At 47.9% G+C, this 16,181-nt stretch overlaps 1 protein-coding gene across 1 annotated transcript in view; it reads right to left on the reverse strand.

Annotated features, from left to right (window-relative positions):
• coro1cb (coronin, actin binding protein, 1Cb) overlaps positions 1-6,122 on the reverse strand; it is a 42,905-nt gene extending 36,783 nt beyond the window's left edge. The window contains exon 1 of the mRNA XM_007901881.2: positions 5,988-6,122. The gene's annotated coding sequence lies outside the window, so the exon portion shown is untranslated. The remainder of the gene's footprint in view (positions 1-5,987) is intronic.
• Positions 6,123-16,181: the final 10,059 nt, after the last annotated feature.

Genomic DNA, 16,181 nt, shown 5'->3' on the forward strand with positions numbered 1-16,181 from the left:
TCCACAGCGCGGGTACTGCTCGGGGCCGGTAGACTGAGCAAAACAAAATCTGTGTGTTTGTATACACGACAAAATACACAGTCACTACACTCATTGTGAAGAGCTCTGAGATGTCCTCTCAATGTGAAAGGCACTGAATGCAATGATTATCATACAATCCACTGCATGAAAGGCCTGTCACAACAAACGAGCTTTGCCATTTTTATAAAAGGGTAGAACTCATTTTCTTTCATTAGCTTAAACCACCATCAGACAACTAGAAACAGACCTTCACCCCAGGCCTGCAAGTTTAGACACATGCAACCCTGGAATTTGATGCAGGTCCAGGCCAGGACTGTTTCTTCATTTCATAATTCCACAGGCTATTTGGAGCTTGGGATTGAACATTCTTTAAGCCTCGAGACTGCCACTGGCGATGGGTAAAGCAAATGCACAGACAGAGGTAGACTTTTGGATCAGCTGGTAACGTGCAAAGTATCAAGAGTCAACAATTTGCAGTTTATGGAGCCCTTTTCATGGTGGGAGGCAGAGCACATTCTTTCACATTTACAGCCCAGCAGCCCCCCACCTCAAAAAAAAAAGAAAACCCTAAAGAACCTTTAGACCTATATACTTGGACACAGACCCACCAACAGCTCAGTTTGTAAAGTGACTCCCTTGTGTGACAGTGAGTCAGTCATACAAGCCGGAAGTGCCGGTGAGCTGATCTCAGCCAAGGCAATAGTTGGGGAAATTTCAGTGCATTTTATCACCTTTGGCAGGCTTGAGAGGTTAGAATGAAACCGGTCATTCAGCACATTAAGCCTGGAGATCAGACAAGGTTCTCATTCCCAATTGCTGACCAGTGGCTAGACAGGATGGGGCTAGGCTGAGATATCCCTTCACAGGAAGAAATCTACAAACACTCAAATGCTGGGCCGACAGGTAAAGAATGGACTTTTGGGCAAAGTCCCGACCAGGCAACAACAGGCAAATACTAAGCTGTACTCTGCATCCTTCAAATAAAACTTGCAGTTGATATAATGCCTCATTAACTAATTGAGATGCCTCATAGCGCTTCGCAGAATATACTGTAAAATGAATTGACTATATTTTATGGGCGAAACACAGCAGCCAATTGTACACAGTAGTGTCCCACAAACAGTCATGGATTGAGTTTTTTTTTGAGGGATTTATCCCAGTAAAGCGATCTGCCAATCGACAAATAACCGGGTTCCTACAACAACAAAATTACATTTATAGAGTGCCTCTCACTTCGGGAGGACATCCCAAAGCGCTGAATTGGTAAACAGTAAATTGGTAAACTACTTACTATTTGCTAAACAGAGACGTGTGGAGTAAGGAAACTTAAAGCTTGAGTTTTAACCGCACCTGGGAATCAAACCCAGATCTTCTCATTTGTAAGGTGTGTGTGAGGTAAATTGGTTAACAACCCACACCTCTGCCACATACCAGAGCATAAACACTGCTCCAACAGACAAACAGAGAAAGCCTCATTGTGGCTGTGTCTTGAGAGACAACAGCAATTCTGGGTTTACTACAGACCATTGCTACTGAGGTCTGGGCAGCTGGTGACAGTGCATTGACATGAGCACCACTAGACATGAGCATTTAAGTAACCAGCAGATGTCAAATTGGACACCAAGGTGGCAAGAAATTAGTTAATGGGTGAGATATTTTGTCACTTTAATATCACAGACAATGAAGTTCATTTTAGCTTTATATGATTCAGCTGTGGCTAACCAGTAAATTAAAGGCACATTATTATGAGCGACAGACAGGGACTTCTTATGCTAATTACTAGTCAATTTATGCCACGTCATCACCGCTGCATTGAGAAAAGGCTCAATAGATCAGGCGCTTTGAGTAGCGAGTTGAACAGTGCACACATTATTTGGCAAAATCCAAGTGTACTATTTTAAAACGGGCAGAACAATGAAATATTCTTTTGCATTTTGAACTTCACAAAAATTAGTCAGGCCAATTGGGTGAAGCTTCTGTCAACTGGAGACCAGCTTTGCCACAAGGATGGGTTCATGGATCAATTGAGGTAGTTTCACTGAGTTCAGCGAAACATGGGCAGTAGCTTGCTTAAGGGAATAAAGATAACCATAGTAGGTGTGGCGTTTAAGTGTGTATGTGGGGGGGGGGGGCAAGAAAGAAAATAAAGGAATAAATGAGAGATCAGATTTTTTGGATGTTGCCCTAAATCTTGGTTACGCCGAGGATGTATGGGGAGAATTATACATCCAGGCTTCCCTCCACCTCACTCCCTCCATAAAAACCCACTAAAGCCCATCTTTTCACTTTCTGGGGGTAATAACCCCCCCTACAAAAATATGGTCACTCATTCCATGGCTGTTTGTGGGACACTACTGTGCACGATTGTCTACCGCATTTCACCCATAAAATACACAGTTAATCCACTTTACAATATATCCTGTGAAGCGCTTGGATACGTCTCAACAATATGATAAGGCGCTATGTCAAGAATTATTATATATTTCTGACTATGCTTTGAGTCACCTTCCTTCCCCCTCTCCCCTCTCTCTCGTAAGCTTCCGCTCAGTTGCTGTTTAAAGAATTTGAGACATCCTCCTCACGGGGAAGGCGCAAATGTAATTGGTTTGTAAGTACAACATCCAGTACATGTTGTGTAAAATCGCACTCAAGTACTCAATTCCCAAGCAGTGGGCCACAGGTCTTAAAAATCCCAGCTATCGGCAGACACTTGTCTCAACTGGTCAGCTCGGATTGATTCATTGTTAGCACATCAATACATTGCTATTGGTTTTTAAACCACAATGAAAATTTCAACTCACAGCTGTCCACGTGTCAAGATTTTATGCAGAAAGACTTTTCGAATTGACTGCAGATTAAACCAAAAGAAGGAATATAGACCCCAAACCTCTAACAGACACAAAATCACACTCACTTAAATTTATACCCTTATATATAAGGGCTCGGTAGAAGTGATACTTAAAGGACAGACGAGATTGTGTGAGTAAAGAGCACATTTCATGCCTGGACTTTCTAAGAACGATTCACTTGTGCATAGAAACAAAGTGCTGAGGTAATGCTCCGCACAGCTGTGCAAGCACTACCTTCAGCCAATGAACTACACAACATGGGATGTTTTTAAGGCGACACCACTCTCCTGCAAACAGGCACGAAGTAAGAAAAGCAGTTGTTGGTTTTGCCCTGTACAACGTTTACTGTGTAGTACAGGTGATGCATCTGTACATTGTTTGATCAGTTAGGACCATACATTTAATATGACTTATGTAAACAACAAAATTACATTTGTATAGCGCCTTCACGTCAGTAAAGTAGGCGTTATGTCAAACTTACATAGAAAATAAACTCCTGGAACAGGACTTGACCAGATGTATGACTCAGACGATCATACAATTTATACAACTCCGACTTGTGTGAACTTGAATGTATACAGTCTAGTACTGTGCGGTTTCAATACCACTTCCTATACTGTTCAGTGTGAGGTTTCTACACAACTTCCTGCACTGCTGAGATTTCTGTACAACTTCCTATACAATAAACTACAATTTTTTTTGATGTAACATCCCCCACACAGCTTGAACAAATCTTGCTTTTTTTTTTGGGGGGGGGGGCAGGTATTTGCCTGCTTTGAAAATGGGGGGGGGAGGGAGAGAGAAGGAAATTAGACAGCAAGACCAGGACAAGGAGAAATCAATGACTGAAACAAAGTGTTGAGGTAATGCACCTCACTGTAGCTGTTCAAGCACTTCCTTCAGCCAATGAACGGCACAACATGGGATGCTTTTAAGAATAAACCACCCTCCTGGCTAACAAGCACAAGGTGTAAAAAGTAGACTTGTCGGTTTGCCCTGTGCAATACGTACTGTATCGTGCAGCACAAGTTAAGGTGCACATATTAAGCTCCTTCACGTCAGACTCCCCTGAGCTGCTTTTCACCCCGCCCTGATTGTGCAACAAATGACAATCTAAACAAACCACCGCTGTTAACCCAAAAATCACACCATCTGTCTTACTTCACTGTAATTAAATGCTAATTGAACTTGCAGCTTTGGTCACAATTTCTACATCTCCTCAAGTCATATTTACCAACATCAGCTGCTTATGCATAAAAAATGCCAAACGTTGGATGCAGATTCCCACTTGGTGAAATGTTTTATAAAGATAACTGCCTGCCTGCAAACCATTATTCTCCTCCCTTTAAACATTTTTTTTTAAAAAAAACAGATCGTTAAAACACCAGATCACCGATATCCATTTAAAGTCTGAATTCTTAAGCGTGCAGCATTGCTATTTCAACACATCATACCCCTCACAGACCTTGTGATAAGACAGAGATCTACTGGATCACACTGACTGACAGCTTAAGCATCAATGCTAAATTGAAAAAGGAACAGCCAGACAGCTGTGACACATGTGCGGTCCCACCTTGAAATCCCTGGCCGTTTTCAAGGCACTTCAGAAGCAGTGAAAGATCACGTCTCTTCACATTTTAGCAGAGGTCTAAAAACATGCTGACTGACTCGACTGTAAATGGCTTAAGCAGAACCCCTTTTATAAATGTTTTAAACCTATCCATTAGGTCTATAAGTGCCAAGCCTTGGAAAGCACTCAGCTACTTCCTTTGTTAATCAGTGTATGCAAGGACAAAACTTGACTAAAACTCGACACCCTAACGTTTTGCACTTACAGCTTAAGAGCATACAAACCATTTAACCCCTTAAATTCTTACAAGATCCTCTTTTTCCTGCATTCTAGAAGTAAAAGGAGTGGAGCACACTATTTTTTTGCACACACACACACACACACGCAGGCGCGCGCGCGCGCTGAAAGGCCAAGTGATCACTTGACTGGCATCGAACACCCAGCAGCACTTCAAGCAAGTGATCCAATTTTAACAGCAAAGAGATTTCTTCGAAGTTTCCCTCAAAATTCACGAAGCTCTTCAACTTGTGATTCTTTTGTTAGGAGATTGTCCTTCTCACTCCCGCCTCAAGAAAGGTAGAGTGGGCGTGAGGAGGAGAAAGCGAGGGTGCAGGAGATGGGGGTGGGTGGGGGGGGGGAAGGAGAGCGCGTGGAGGGGGTTGAATAAGGATGGGATTGCGAGGGGAGGGCGGGCGGGGGGGAGAGAGGGCGGGCGAGGGGGGGGAGAGGGCGGGCGAGCGGGGGAGGGTGGGCGAGCGGGGGGTGAGAGGGCGGGCGAGGGGGGTGAGGGCGAGGTGGGGGTGAGAGGGCGGGCGATGGGGAGGGGGCGAGTGAGGGGGAGAGTGAGGGGGAGGGGGAGAGTGAGGGGGAGGGTGAGGGGAGAGTGAGGGGGAGGGTGAGGGGAGTGAGGGGAGGGAGAGGGGGAGGGGGAGAGTGAGGGGGAGAGTGAGGGGGAGGGGGAGAGTGAGGGGGAGAGGAGGGGGAGGGGGAGAGTGAGGGGGAGGGGGAGGGGAGGGGAGTGAGGGGGGGGGAGGGGGGGGGAGGGGGAGAGTGAGGGGGGAGGGGGAGAGTGAGGGGGAGAGTGAGGGGAGGGGGAGAGTGAGGGGAGGGGGAGAGTGAGGGGGAGGGGGAGAGAGAGACTGAGGGGAGTGGTGTGGAATGGGGGTGGAGGGGTTGGGGGAGTGGTGACTGAGCCAATTCCTCAGCAATTTAGAAACCAGTTTTTCTCCCTTTCACACCTTTTTTTTAAAAAAAAACAGTTGGAACAATTTTAACCGATCATAACCGCCAAACTCCCCACTCCCCCCCACCCACTCCCTCCTCCTCCACCGGGCGCCGCGGACACCCAGGAAAGGGCAGAGGGCGGGAGGGCGGCGCCGGGGCTGAGGCTCATTCATTCACCGCCCGGTGTCTGCGCTGCCCCCCGGGAGGAGGAGGAGGGGAGGGGGCGGCGGGGTCTGGCGGCGGCGGGACCCCCTCCTCCTCTCCCCCATCACACCCACACTTCACCCCCTCAGGACCAGGCCCGGGGGCCTCCCGCCGCTTACCCGCTTCTCTGCTGGTCGCTCGCTCGCTCACGTTGGCCGCTCCGCTCCGTCTCTCCGCCGCCGCCTCAGCTCAGCCCTCTCTCGCCAACACACTAACACACCGGAAGCGACGGCCGACCGCCCGCCCCGTCCCGCCCACTGGTCGGACCCCACCCCCACCCCCCCCGCGCGGCTGACGGACGGCGCGAGCGACCAATAGCGGCTTCCGAGGGGCGGGGCCCGAGCCCGATGGGCAGCGCGACCGACCAATAGCGGCTTCGGGTGGGCGGGATCGAACCTGATGGACCGCGCGACCGACCAATGGCAGCCTTCGCAGGGCCGGAGGGTGAGGCTGGCGGTGGGGCGGGGGCGTCGGGCAGTCGCCTCGCGCTGTTGGGGCTCGGGCGGCGGCGCCCTCGCAGGTGAAGAAAAAAAAGATGGCGATAAATGAGGGACTCCCGCGAGGCTGGACTCGCGTCCGGGGATTTGTGGTAGTGGTGGTGGTTTGGCAACCAGCAGCTGTTGGGTTGGCAGCGTGGCGCAGGCCGGCGACCAATGGTGTGAGGCGTTCGCCTGATTGACGGGGAACTTGGCCAATCGCACGGCGAGTTTGTGAAACGCCCCCGCCCCGGACGTGATTGACGCGCAGCTCGACGAATCAGAGCCGGAGAGGGACTGCGAGGTGAACCAATCATTAACGGGAGGGGCGGGTCTCTCGGCCACGTTCCCTCCCCTCACATCCCCGCCTACAGGTGGGGACCTGAACTGCAACTGTCCAGGCAATGCTCCAGCCTCACACACCCCAACCAAGTCTGGACCCCCACCAACTTACCCTCATCACCATCACCATCATTACCATCATAATATTCCCTGCAAAAGGTCTTCAGCTGAGACCTGAAAATGGGAAGGGAGGGAGCGACGCGAAGGGAGTGAGGAAGGGAGTTCCAGAGCCTCGGGGCGTAGGGGCTGAAGGCGCGGCCGCCGAGGGTGGAGGGGAGGGCTCGGGGGACGAGGAGGAGCGCTTCCCAGAATATACTGCAGAGTGAATTAACTGTATATTTTGTGTGCAAAATGCACAATCAACTATTGTATATACTATATACACTCCACACACACACACTATATACACACACACACAAATATACTGTAAATACAGAACACAGTCACTACACATTGCTGTAGTGCCGTAAAACACGCTCGCCTCACAAGTGAGAGGACCCAGGTGCGAAGCTTGAATCTAACCGGAGTCTCCGCTTATTATAGGGCGATCGGAAATGGATATACCGTACTTCCTGATTTCTCCACCTCACAGTTTGTCGCCCATCAGAACACATTGGACCAGGTTACCCCAATTAATTGCGGTACACGTGTACAGAGCACCTTATCGGGAGGATAATACAGTACAATCCTTGCATTTAACCTTGATTTATTAGTACCTAGCTATTCTGGAAACGGAAATAGGCAATTCGACCCAGCTTGTCCATCCTGGTGTTTGTACCCCATTTGCTCCACTCTCCATCCACTCCTTACTCCCTCCCATCTTCCTCATGTGGAGTCCTGTAGCTCAGTGGTTAGAGCGCTCACCTCGCAAGCGAGAGACCTGGGTTTGATTCCCGGCAGGGCAAAGCCTTGGGTAAGATTCCTTACTCCACACACCTCTGTTTACCTAGCAGTAAGTAGGAACCCGATTGTTAGTCGATTGGTGGATCGCTTTTCCGGGGGGTAATGATTCATTAAAAAAAATCAGTCACTATATTCACGTCTGTTTATGGGACACTGTTGTGCGCAATTGGCTGCCGTACCCACAAAATATACAGTCAATTCACTTATAGTATATTCTGTGAAGCCCTTTAAGACGTCGAGAAGATGTGATAAGGTACTATATCAAATGTAAGTATGATTAAAAATCACGAGGGGTACAAAGAAAACCCTTGAGCTGATTTGATCTTACCTTTCCAGCTTAACACCCTTTATTATTAGATATAGTGCCTTATTACATCATTAGAGATGTCTCAAAGGATATACTGTAAAGTTATACTGTAAATTGATTGTATTTTGTGGGCAAAACTAATTAAACGCTTCACAGAATTACACAGTAAGATGTAGGGACAGTATTTTGTAGGCAAACACGGCAGCCAATTAGCACACTCAGCCAAACTTGACAGCCTATTTTAAACCAGGTATACATAGCACTAACAACAACAAACATTTATGTTAGGAGGACGTCCCAAGGTGCAGGACAGTCAAGAATGCGAGCTGGGTTTGAGATCAAACGGGTTGGAGGGCAGCGAGGGTAGGGGTAGGAGGGCGACTAAAGACGCGGTCAAAGAGGAGAGTCTTGGGCTGGATCGCCTCTTCAACATGCTTGGGGGGGTGGGGGGGGGGAGGTATTGGGAACATGTTCAAAGTGGCATTATCAACCTGTAAAATTATGCAATTACAGGGATAGGAACTGGAGGAAAGGGCAATGATGAACCAAGCTTTTGTTGTATGTTTAGTGTGCTGAGTTGCCGCAACAACTTTGATGATCGCTGTGGACCAGACTGAAGTGGATTGTTCCAGGAAGAGAAATGCACAAGAAACTCCTTGTTTAGGTTATAACAGCACTTTACGATAGACTGACCTTCACAATTATTCCCAACCCTGCTGCTGTAATCTCCTCCAGCTCCATTTTCCTGTTCATATCTGACTGTTCCTCTGATATCAAGAACCTGCATTTATATAAAAAGCCCCTCACGCCGGGCAGCATCTCGGAGCTCTTAACAGTGGCGGAGGCGGACTCCAAGCCAGCGAGAGAGGAGAGGTGAATGTTAGTACGGTCGAAGAGGAAGGTCTTCAGGTGTGATCTGAAAATGGGGAAGGAGGGGGCATGGCGGAAGGATTGAGGGATAGACTTCCAAAGTTTCGGGGTGTAGGGGCTGAAAACACGACCGCCAATGGTAGAGTATTTGGGGGTCAGTTCATTTGTACTATTTAGGATCAGTTGCTATGTGGATGATCTCATGTCCACTCTCCCAGAGCGAGAGGGAGAGAGAACAAAAATTTCCTGGGCACATTGTGAGTAACTTCTCCCCACACCCCCCCATCCCTCCCCCATTTTTCCCCACTTCTCCCCACTCGCCATCCAACGTAAGCTCTCTGAGACACCATCCTACATGAAGAATGCTATATTAATGCAAGTTGATTTGACTTAAGTTTTTCCACAGTCAATAGCAGCCCATCTGTTATTTGCCCAGCAATATTTACAAGTTTACATTTATACAGCGCCGTTCACATCGGGAGGACATCCCAAGCCATTGCGTAGGCTGGGTTTGCACCCGAGCTGGGACGGGGCTGGGAGATGGGGTGGGGAAAGACGACCGAAAGCACCGTCAAAGAGGAAGTCCTTGAGGCGGACCTTGAAGGAGGCGAGGGAAGGGGCGAGTTGAAGGGTTTCCATCCACATGTGACATATATGTGAAACATTAAAATAATAATAATAATAATCCTCACATCTGATATAACACCGTATCACATCTATCAGACATCCAAGCGCTTCACAGAATATACTGTAAAGTGGATTGACTGTGTATTTGTGGGCGAAACGCAGCAGCCGTTCGCGCACAGCCAAGTCCCTACACGCAATCATGAATTAAGCACCGTTTCTTTTTTTTGGAGGGATTATTACCCCTGGAAAGCGATCCGCTAATCAACAACAACAACAAGATTCCATTTATAGAGCGCCTTTCACGTCGGGAGGACGTCCCAAGGCGCTGGACAGTTGGGTCAGGACCCGAGCATTAGGGGAGGGAGCGACTGACAACCGGGTTCCTACTTACTGACGGGTAAACTGGAGTCAATCCTCCGAACCAAATCCGGAATTAAGATTTTTTTTTGATCGCGGAACAGATTAAAAATGGTCCTCAAATGAAGTTAACGCCACAGGCGGCAGAAGACATGTGTGATCATACTGCCGCCTCGTGGCCTCACAGCGAACCTGCAGTTATAAACCTTTACCTGTATTTTCTCTCCCCCTCTTCACCGGTTTATTTATCAAACTTGACAGTATATTCTGTGAAGCGCTCTGAGACGTCGCCACGATTTGATAAAGGCACTGGATCCAATGCAAGGAATGTTATTATTTGTGGAGTCCTGTAGCTCAGTGGTTAGAGCACTCGCTTTGCAAGCGAGAGACCTGAGCTCAATTCCAGGCAGAGGGCGAAACCTTGGGCAAGTTTCCTTACTCCACACAGAGCCTAATAATAATCCCTCCAAAACCAAAAACAACAATNAAAAAATTGGTCATTTTCAATCTACGACTATTTGTGGGACATTGCTGTGCGCAATCGGCTGCCGCGTTCGCCCACAAATATACAGTCAATTCACTTTACAGTGTGTTTTGTGAAGCGCTTTGGGACGTCCTCCCGACGTGAAAAGCGCTATATCAAATGCAAGGATTATTATTATTATAATAACCCAACACCGAGGATGGAACGCGGGCATTTCTGTGGCGAAACACTTTTTAAAATTAAAAAAAAAGTGTATGGAGTTACCCGTTTTCTTGTGGATCTCTGGAGTCTTCTTTTCGCGCTCTTTCTTCTCAAACGCTTTCTTCACGTCAGACACCTTGATGGTCTGGTTGCTGTCCGGCTTCCCCGGTGTCTGGGTGGCTGGACAATGTTCCTCAGACAGTCCCGCAAATGCAGGGGTCAGTTTGCGCTCCGCGGCCACGGGCAAAATCTGCTGCGTTCTGGCCCTTGCTTGGCAGATTACCTCTCTCCCCTGCCTGGCGGGCACACCGAGCTCCTCAGCTCTTCCCCTCGACTTGGTGGGTCTGGGCTTGCCAACATCTTCCCTCGACTCCAACTCCTCACTGTTGGCATCTCGCTTCCTGTACTCGGATGATCCGCTCAGTTCATTGTGTGCAGGTCCGCCTGCCAGCGCCTGGCGTGAAGCTTTGCTCGTGTCACAGTCTTCAGATGGTCTGCTCCGCTTGCTGGGTGGGACTCGGCCAGATTTCATGTCGCGGCCACTGTGCTGCGTGTGTTGATCGGAATCAGATCGATCGTTTTCCACGCCTGTTGGCCAAACCTCTCGCTCCTGTGCAGAGCGCCCTGTGTGGCCGGACTCCTTGCCCTGCACTCGCTCCATGCTGTGCTGAGCCACATCGCCCGATCCTTGATGGGGTTCATGCAGGCCGAGCCATTCTAGGCCACAAACTTGGGTTACCTCGTCCTTCCATCCATGCAGGTTCCCTCGGCCCAACCTCCATCCTGCACTTCCCAGTGTTGGAGACAAACCACTCCCTCCACTCAGCATATCCTGGTCATTGATGTCCATGTCTTCAGAGAGAACAGTCTCCTCTCCTTGCACAAAGCCTGTTTGGGACACTCCCCTGGGCTGGTTTCCTGGCTCACATCCGTCTCCCTCACCGGTCGACGCTCTCCAATGTCCAAAACCATAACCGACATCAGTCGGGTCCAATTGACAGGTCGGTTCACACGACACCTCAGCCTGTGGCCCTGTTTGGTCACCATTGCTGGAAGAGCTAGATTGCTCCTCACAATCAACTCGCTCTGTGTTGGAGGCCAGCTCGGCAGTCAGTAAGATTGGCCACAGCCTCGGTGTCTGGTCATTCACTTGGTCGTCACCAAGTTCACGATTGCCTGGACTCAGTATCGTGTGGCTCGGTATCCTGGGTGACATCAGGCCATGCATGTGCACAGCTCTATAACGACTTGCCGTTAGCTCATTGGAGGGGTTCTGGTCACAGAGCTGGCGGCCAGACAAACATGGGCCTGATTTCGTGAGCTGGAGCCAGTTACTTCCACCTGCATTCGCATCACCCACATCCTCCTGATACCCTTTCTCCCGTGGAAGTTCTCCCACACTTTCCACAGCTTCAGGATTGAAAATGCCTGCCCTTTGCTTGCTCAGATCCCATCCTGCCCGTTCCATAAGTGGCATCTCAGACACCTCACTAACCTTTTCACTAACCCGCCATGCAGTTCCTTTCTGACCGTTTGCAATCTGATCTGAACCGAGACCATCTCTTTGCTCGAAGCCCTCTACAACCAGCGCCCCACCCTCAGTAGGCTCTCCGCTCTCGCCACTCAGTTGACCACCCATCTCACGCGGTCGTGCTTCGGTCTCTGGCGCCAAAAGGGTGTCGAGTTTTGTTTGAACCCACTCGCTGTCGCTCACAAATTCCACACAGCTTTTGGTTTGGTGAAAGGGCGACAACAGAAGATCAAGTGATGGTTGCCGTGCAGAAGGTTCACCTTGTATTATTTTCCTTCCTGTATCTTTCTCATCGAGTTTCTCCCCTATTAAGACTAGATCCTTGGTTCCTTTTTCCAGCTTTGGACCAACAGAACACTCACCATCATGGGTTCGACCTTCTTCAGTCCCCATCCTTTCCATCTCTCTCGAGTCCTTCAGATGTTCCATTTTACCGCTGTATAAAACAAGGTGAAAAATAAGATGCTATTGATAATAATCCTTTCATTTGAAATGGAGCTTTATCACGTTGTTGAGACATCTCAAAGCACTTCACAGAATACACTGCAAAGTGAATTGACTGTATTTTGTGGGCGAAACGCAGCAGCCAATTGCGCACAGCAGCGTCCCCGCAAACAGTCTTGGATTGAAGTGACTTTTTTTTTGTGGCGGGATTATTACCTCCGGAAATCGATCCGCCAATCCATTAACAACCAGGTTCCTACTTACTGCTCGGTAAACAGAGACATATGGAACAAGGTAACTTGCCTAAGGCACTCTGCCCAGAAATCAAAATATTGTGTGTGTGTGTGTGTATATATATCTATTTATAAATAAGCAATTTAAAAAGAGTCCATTTGTGGTAGAGCCAGGCCACTGTCCCTTTCAAAGTGGCACCATTAGGAACCTTACAACACTGCTCAAGCCTTTGATTAACCTCCTTGGCGACGTAATAGATTAATGAGAAACTGAACTAGAAATCCAGATTGGCTGCTTCACCTGAATCTCAGCTGAGTAACGCAATGTGACTTCTGACCAGAGACAGTCCACCCACCACAGAGCGTTCAAAAGAGAAAAAAAAAACAATAATTAAATTGGTCATTTTCAATCTACGACTGTTTGTGAGACATTGCTGTGCGCAATTGGCTGCCGCGTTCGCCCACAAATATACAGTCAATTCACTTTACAGTGTGTTCTGTGAAGCGCTTTGGGACGTCCTCCCGACGTGAAAAGCGCTATATCAAATGCAAGGATTATTATTATTATTATTAAAGAACCAGCTGCTCACGTCCCTCAGGACAGCACCTTCTTCCTACAAACCAACCCACTATTTAAAGTTCCCCGTTCTCGATCCTGATCAGCTTTCGGTAACAAGTAAAATATAAGTAGTTTGGAAGCAGGCAGACAGACAGGAATAAGCCTCTCTGACTGATGCTGTGCAACGCAGTGCCATAATCCACTTATCTTGATCACTGACCTCCACTTCATACAACAATGTACGTAATGAGTTCCTTGGACTTAGATCATTCTGCTGTGCAGCGCTGCCCTGGTCTCTCCTGCCTTTAATACAGTAACAAAGGTTGGTACCTCACCAGCTCAGGAAACACCCCACCACAAGCCTCTCCCGGGAATAAAATCCGGGTCCTTTCCCTTGCGAGGCAAGCACACTAACCACTACACTACAGGACCGACTCCACCTTATCCTTATCACCTCAACCGCCCAAACATAAATAGACGTACAGCTCCCCCCTGTAAGTGCAATCCTGATTGCTAAAGAACACGGCCTTAACAGTGAATCTGTAAGAGTTGCACCTCATCGTCTCTCCCAAAGCAGCTGATCCTTTTGCCACCGCTCTACACAACAGAATGTTATCCAAGCTCCTTCCCAGTCAACAACAACAGCTTGGCTTACATCGCGTCCCAGAGCACCATCAAACACTGCCCAAAATAGAGAACTATAAATTCATTGAAATCATCTCATGTTTATAATAAGCTGAAAAGCTCATTCTGCCTTCAGTCAGGAAAGGACTGAGTTTCACCCACCAACAAACAGCTCAGCAACAAACCTCACAAGAACCACTTTCAGCACATGATTAGAACCAGTTCCCAGCTGATTGATCAGCAGAATTAATTGCTGAATTGCAACCTCCCCCTTCTCTCCATCTACATCTCTCGGAGGTAGTTCTGAGTATAAACACTATGTTGAGTTTCAAATTGATCTCATGATTTGCTCTGCAGTTTCAGCCCTTGTTCTCGGCTTTGCCAATTCTGTGCTGAACGGATCCACTGTTGTCCAAGCCTCCATATAGAGTGGTCACCGCTGGCTCAGTTGCATTCACCGGACAATGTCTACATCACAATAATAAGTCATAATCCTTGCATTTGATATAGTGCCTTATCACATTGTCAAGATGTCTCAAAGTGATTCACAGGACATATTGTAAAGTGGATTGACTGTATATTTTCTGGGCAAAACACAGGAGCCAGTAATGTCACACAAACAGCCATAGTGAGTTATTTTATTTTCGAATACGTATAAGTGCCATAGGAGGTTTAAAGTCCACCTGAACAGGCAGATAGGACCTGGTTTAGTGTCTCATCCGAAGGACGGCACCTGTGACAATGCAACACCGCCCAACACTGCATTAGTGTCAGTTCAGACCAGGTGATTCCAAGTTCCAATGTGGGGCTTGAACCCCATAACCTTCTGGCTCAGTGGCGAGAACGCTTTAATGGCCACTCAAACAGCCAGACGGGACCTCGGTTTAACATCTCATCTGAAGCACGGACAGACTGCAGGAGAAAGCATTTCACTGAGCCCCTGTTGTACAGGGACCCCAGTGTTTCTCTCAGGGCACGACATCCTGGAACTCGATTGAACAAAGGGACGGGTTAGCACTATATATAAAAATGGTATTTTAGTCTCCACTCTGTGATTCAGCCCTTCAAAAAGCTTACGTCAGGCAGAATAAACTCATCCAGGCTCCCACTGAGGTTAGGATTCATTACGTTGTCTGCCAATCCCTCCCCTGGAGACAGCATTCAATCACTGGTCACTTTGATGTGGGTTTGTTTCACAATGCACTTGTGTATGTATTTTGCTCCTCTTCCCTCCCCCCAACATCATGTGAGTTCAGTTACACAACACAAGGGGGAAAAATTTTATGCATTAAACCAAAGTCCTGATCAGGAGTCATTATCACCCACAATAATAATAATCCTTGCATTTAATTCTAGCGCCTCATCACGCCATTTTGTCTCAAAGCGCTTCACAAGATATCATGTAAAGTGCAGTGACTGTGTACTTTAGTAGGTGAATGCAGCAGCCAGTTGCACACAGCAATGTCCAATGAAGAGCCATGGAGCGAGTGACCAATTTTATTTAGGGGATTTATTGGCCAGGATACCAGGATAATAAATGGAGAGAGGGAGTGCGATAAGAGTGTGAGAGAGACACCACCTTTCATGTCAGCAGCACATCCCAAGGTGCTTCACACGATATCCTGTATAGTGTAGCGACTCTGTGATTTGTGGGCAAATGCAACAGCCCAATTTGTGCTCATTTGGAATATAGAGGGAAATCCCACCCAGGTCTGGAGGTACTATTTTCTTAGCTTTTCAGAGTATCCAGAATTTGGCAAATTCTCAAATGAAGCCTTAGTTTTTTAAGCCTTTTTTAAAAAACATATAAAATCAGTGTGTGCGAGCGCTGTTGTTTTCGTGGCAGATAAAGAACCATCGCTAGGTTCAGTCTGACATCTTCTGTAACATGGATGGAGTGAGGAGGCGAAATGCACGGCTGGCAGCTTGTTTCATCTCCTCCGTCCTCTCATATCAGGGAGGGAGACATGGGAGCAGGTTATTGCCCACCGAGTGGAGGGAGCGGACAGGTTGGTAACGGTTTAGAAGGTGACCACCTCACCCTGGATTATGGGGCATTCGGAGATGCTTCAGCAAAGAAAGATGCTATATAAATGCAATTTATTGTTGTTGTTGAGGGAGGGTGGAGCAGACTGGAGTCCAATGACCAGACAGGTCTGGGTGGATCAAATGCAAGGATTATTATTGATATTATAGACAGTAAGGCGCGCAGATTTAATTAGTGACCAGTGGTAAGCTTGTGAAATCCTCCCGTGCAATTAAAAGCAAGGAAAACATTTCAGGTTAGGACATCAATTGGAAACAGCAGGTTTAGTGAAAAAGAGCCCATTTATTTCCGACATACAGAACACTCTT

This window comes from Callorhinchus milii, unplaced genomic scaffold, assembly GCF_018977255.1.
Source record: "Callorhinchus milii isolate IMCB2004 unplaced genomic scaffold, IMCB_Cmil_1.0 Scaffold8, whole genome shotgun sequence".
Lineage (NCBI taxonomy): Eukaryota > Metazoa > Chordata > Chondrichthyes > Chimaeriformes > Callorhinchidae > Callorhinchus > Callorhinchus milii.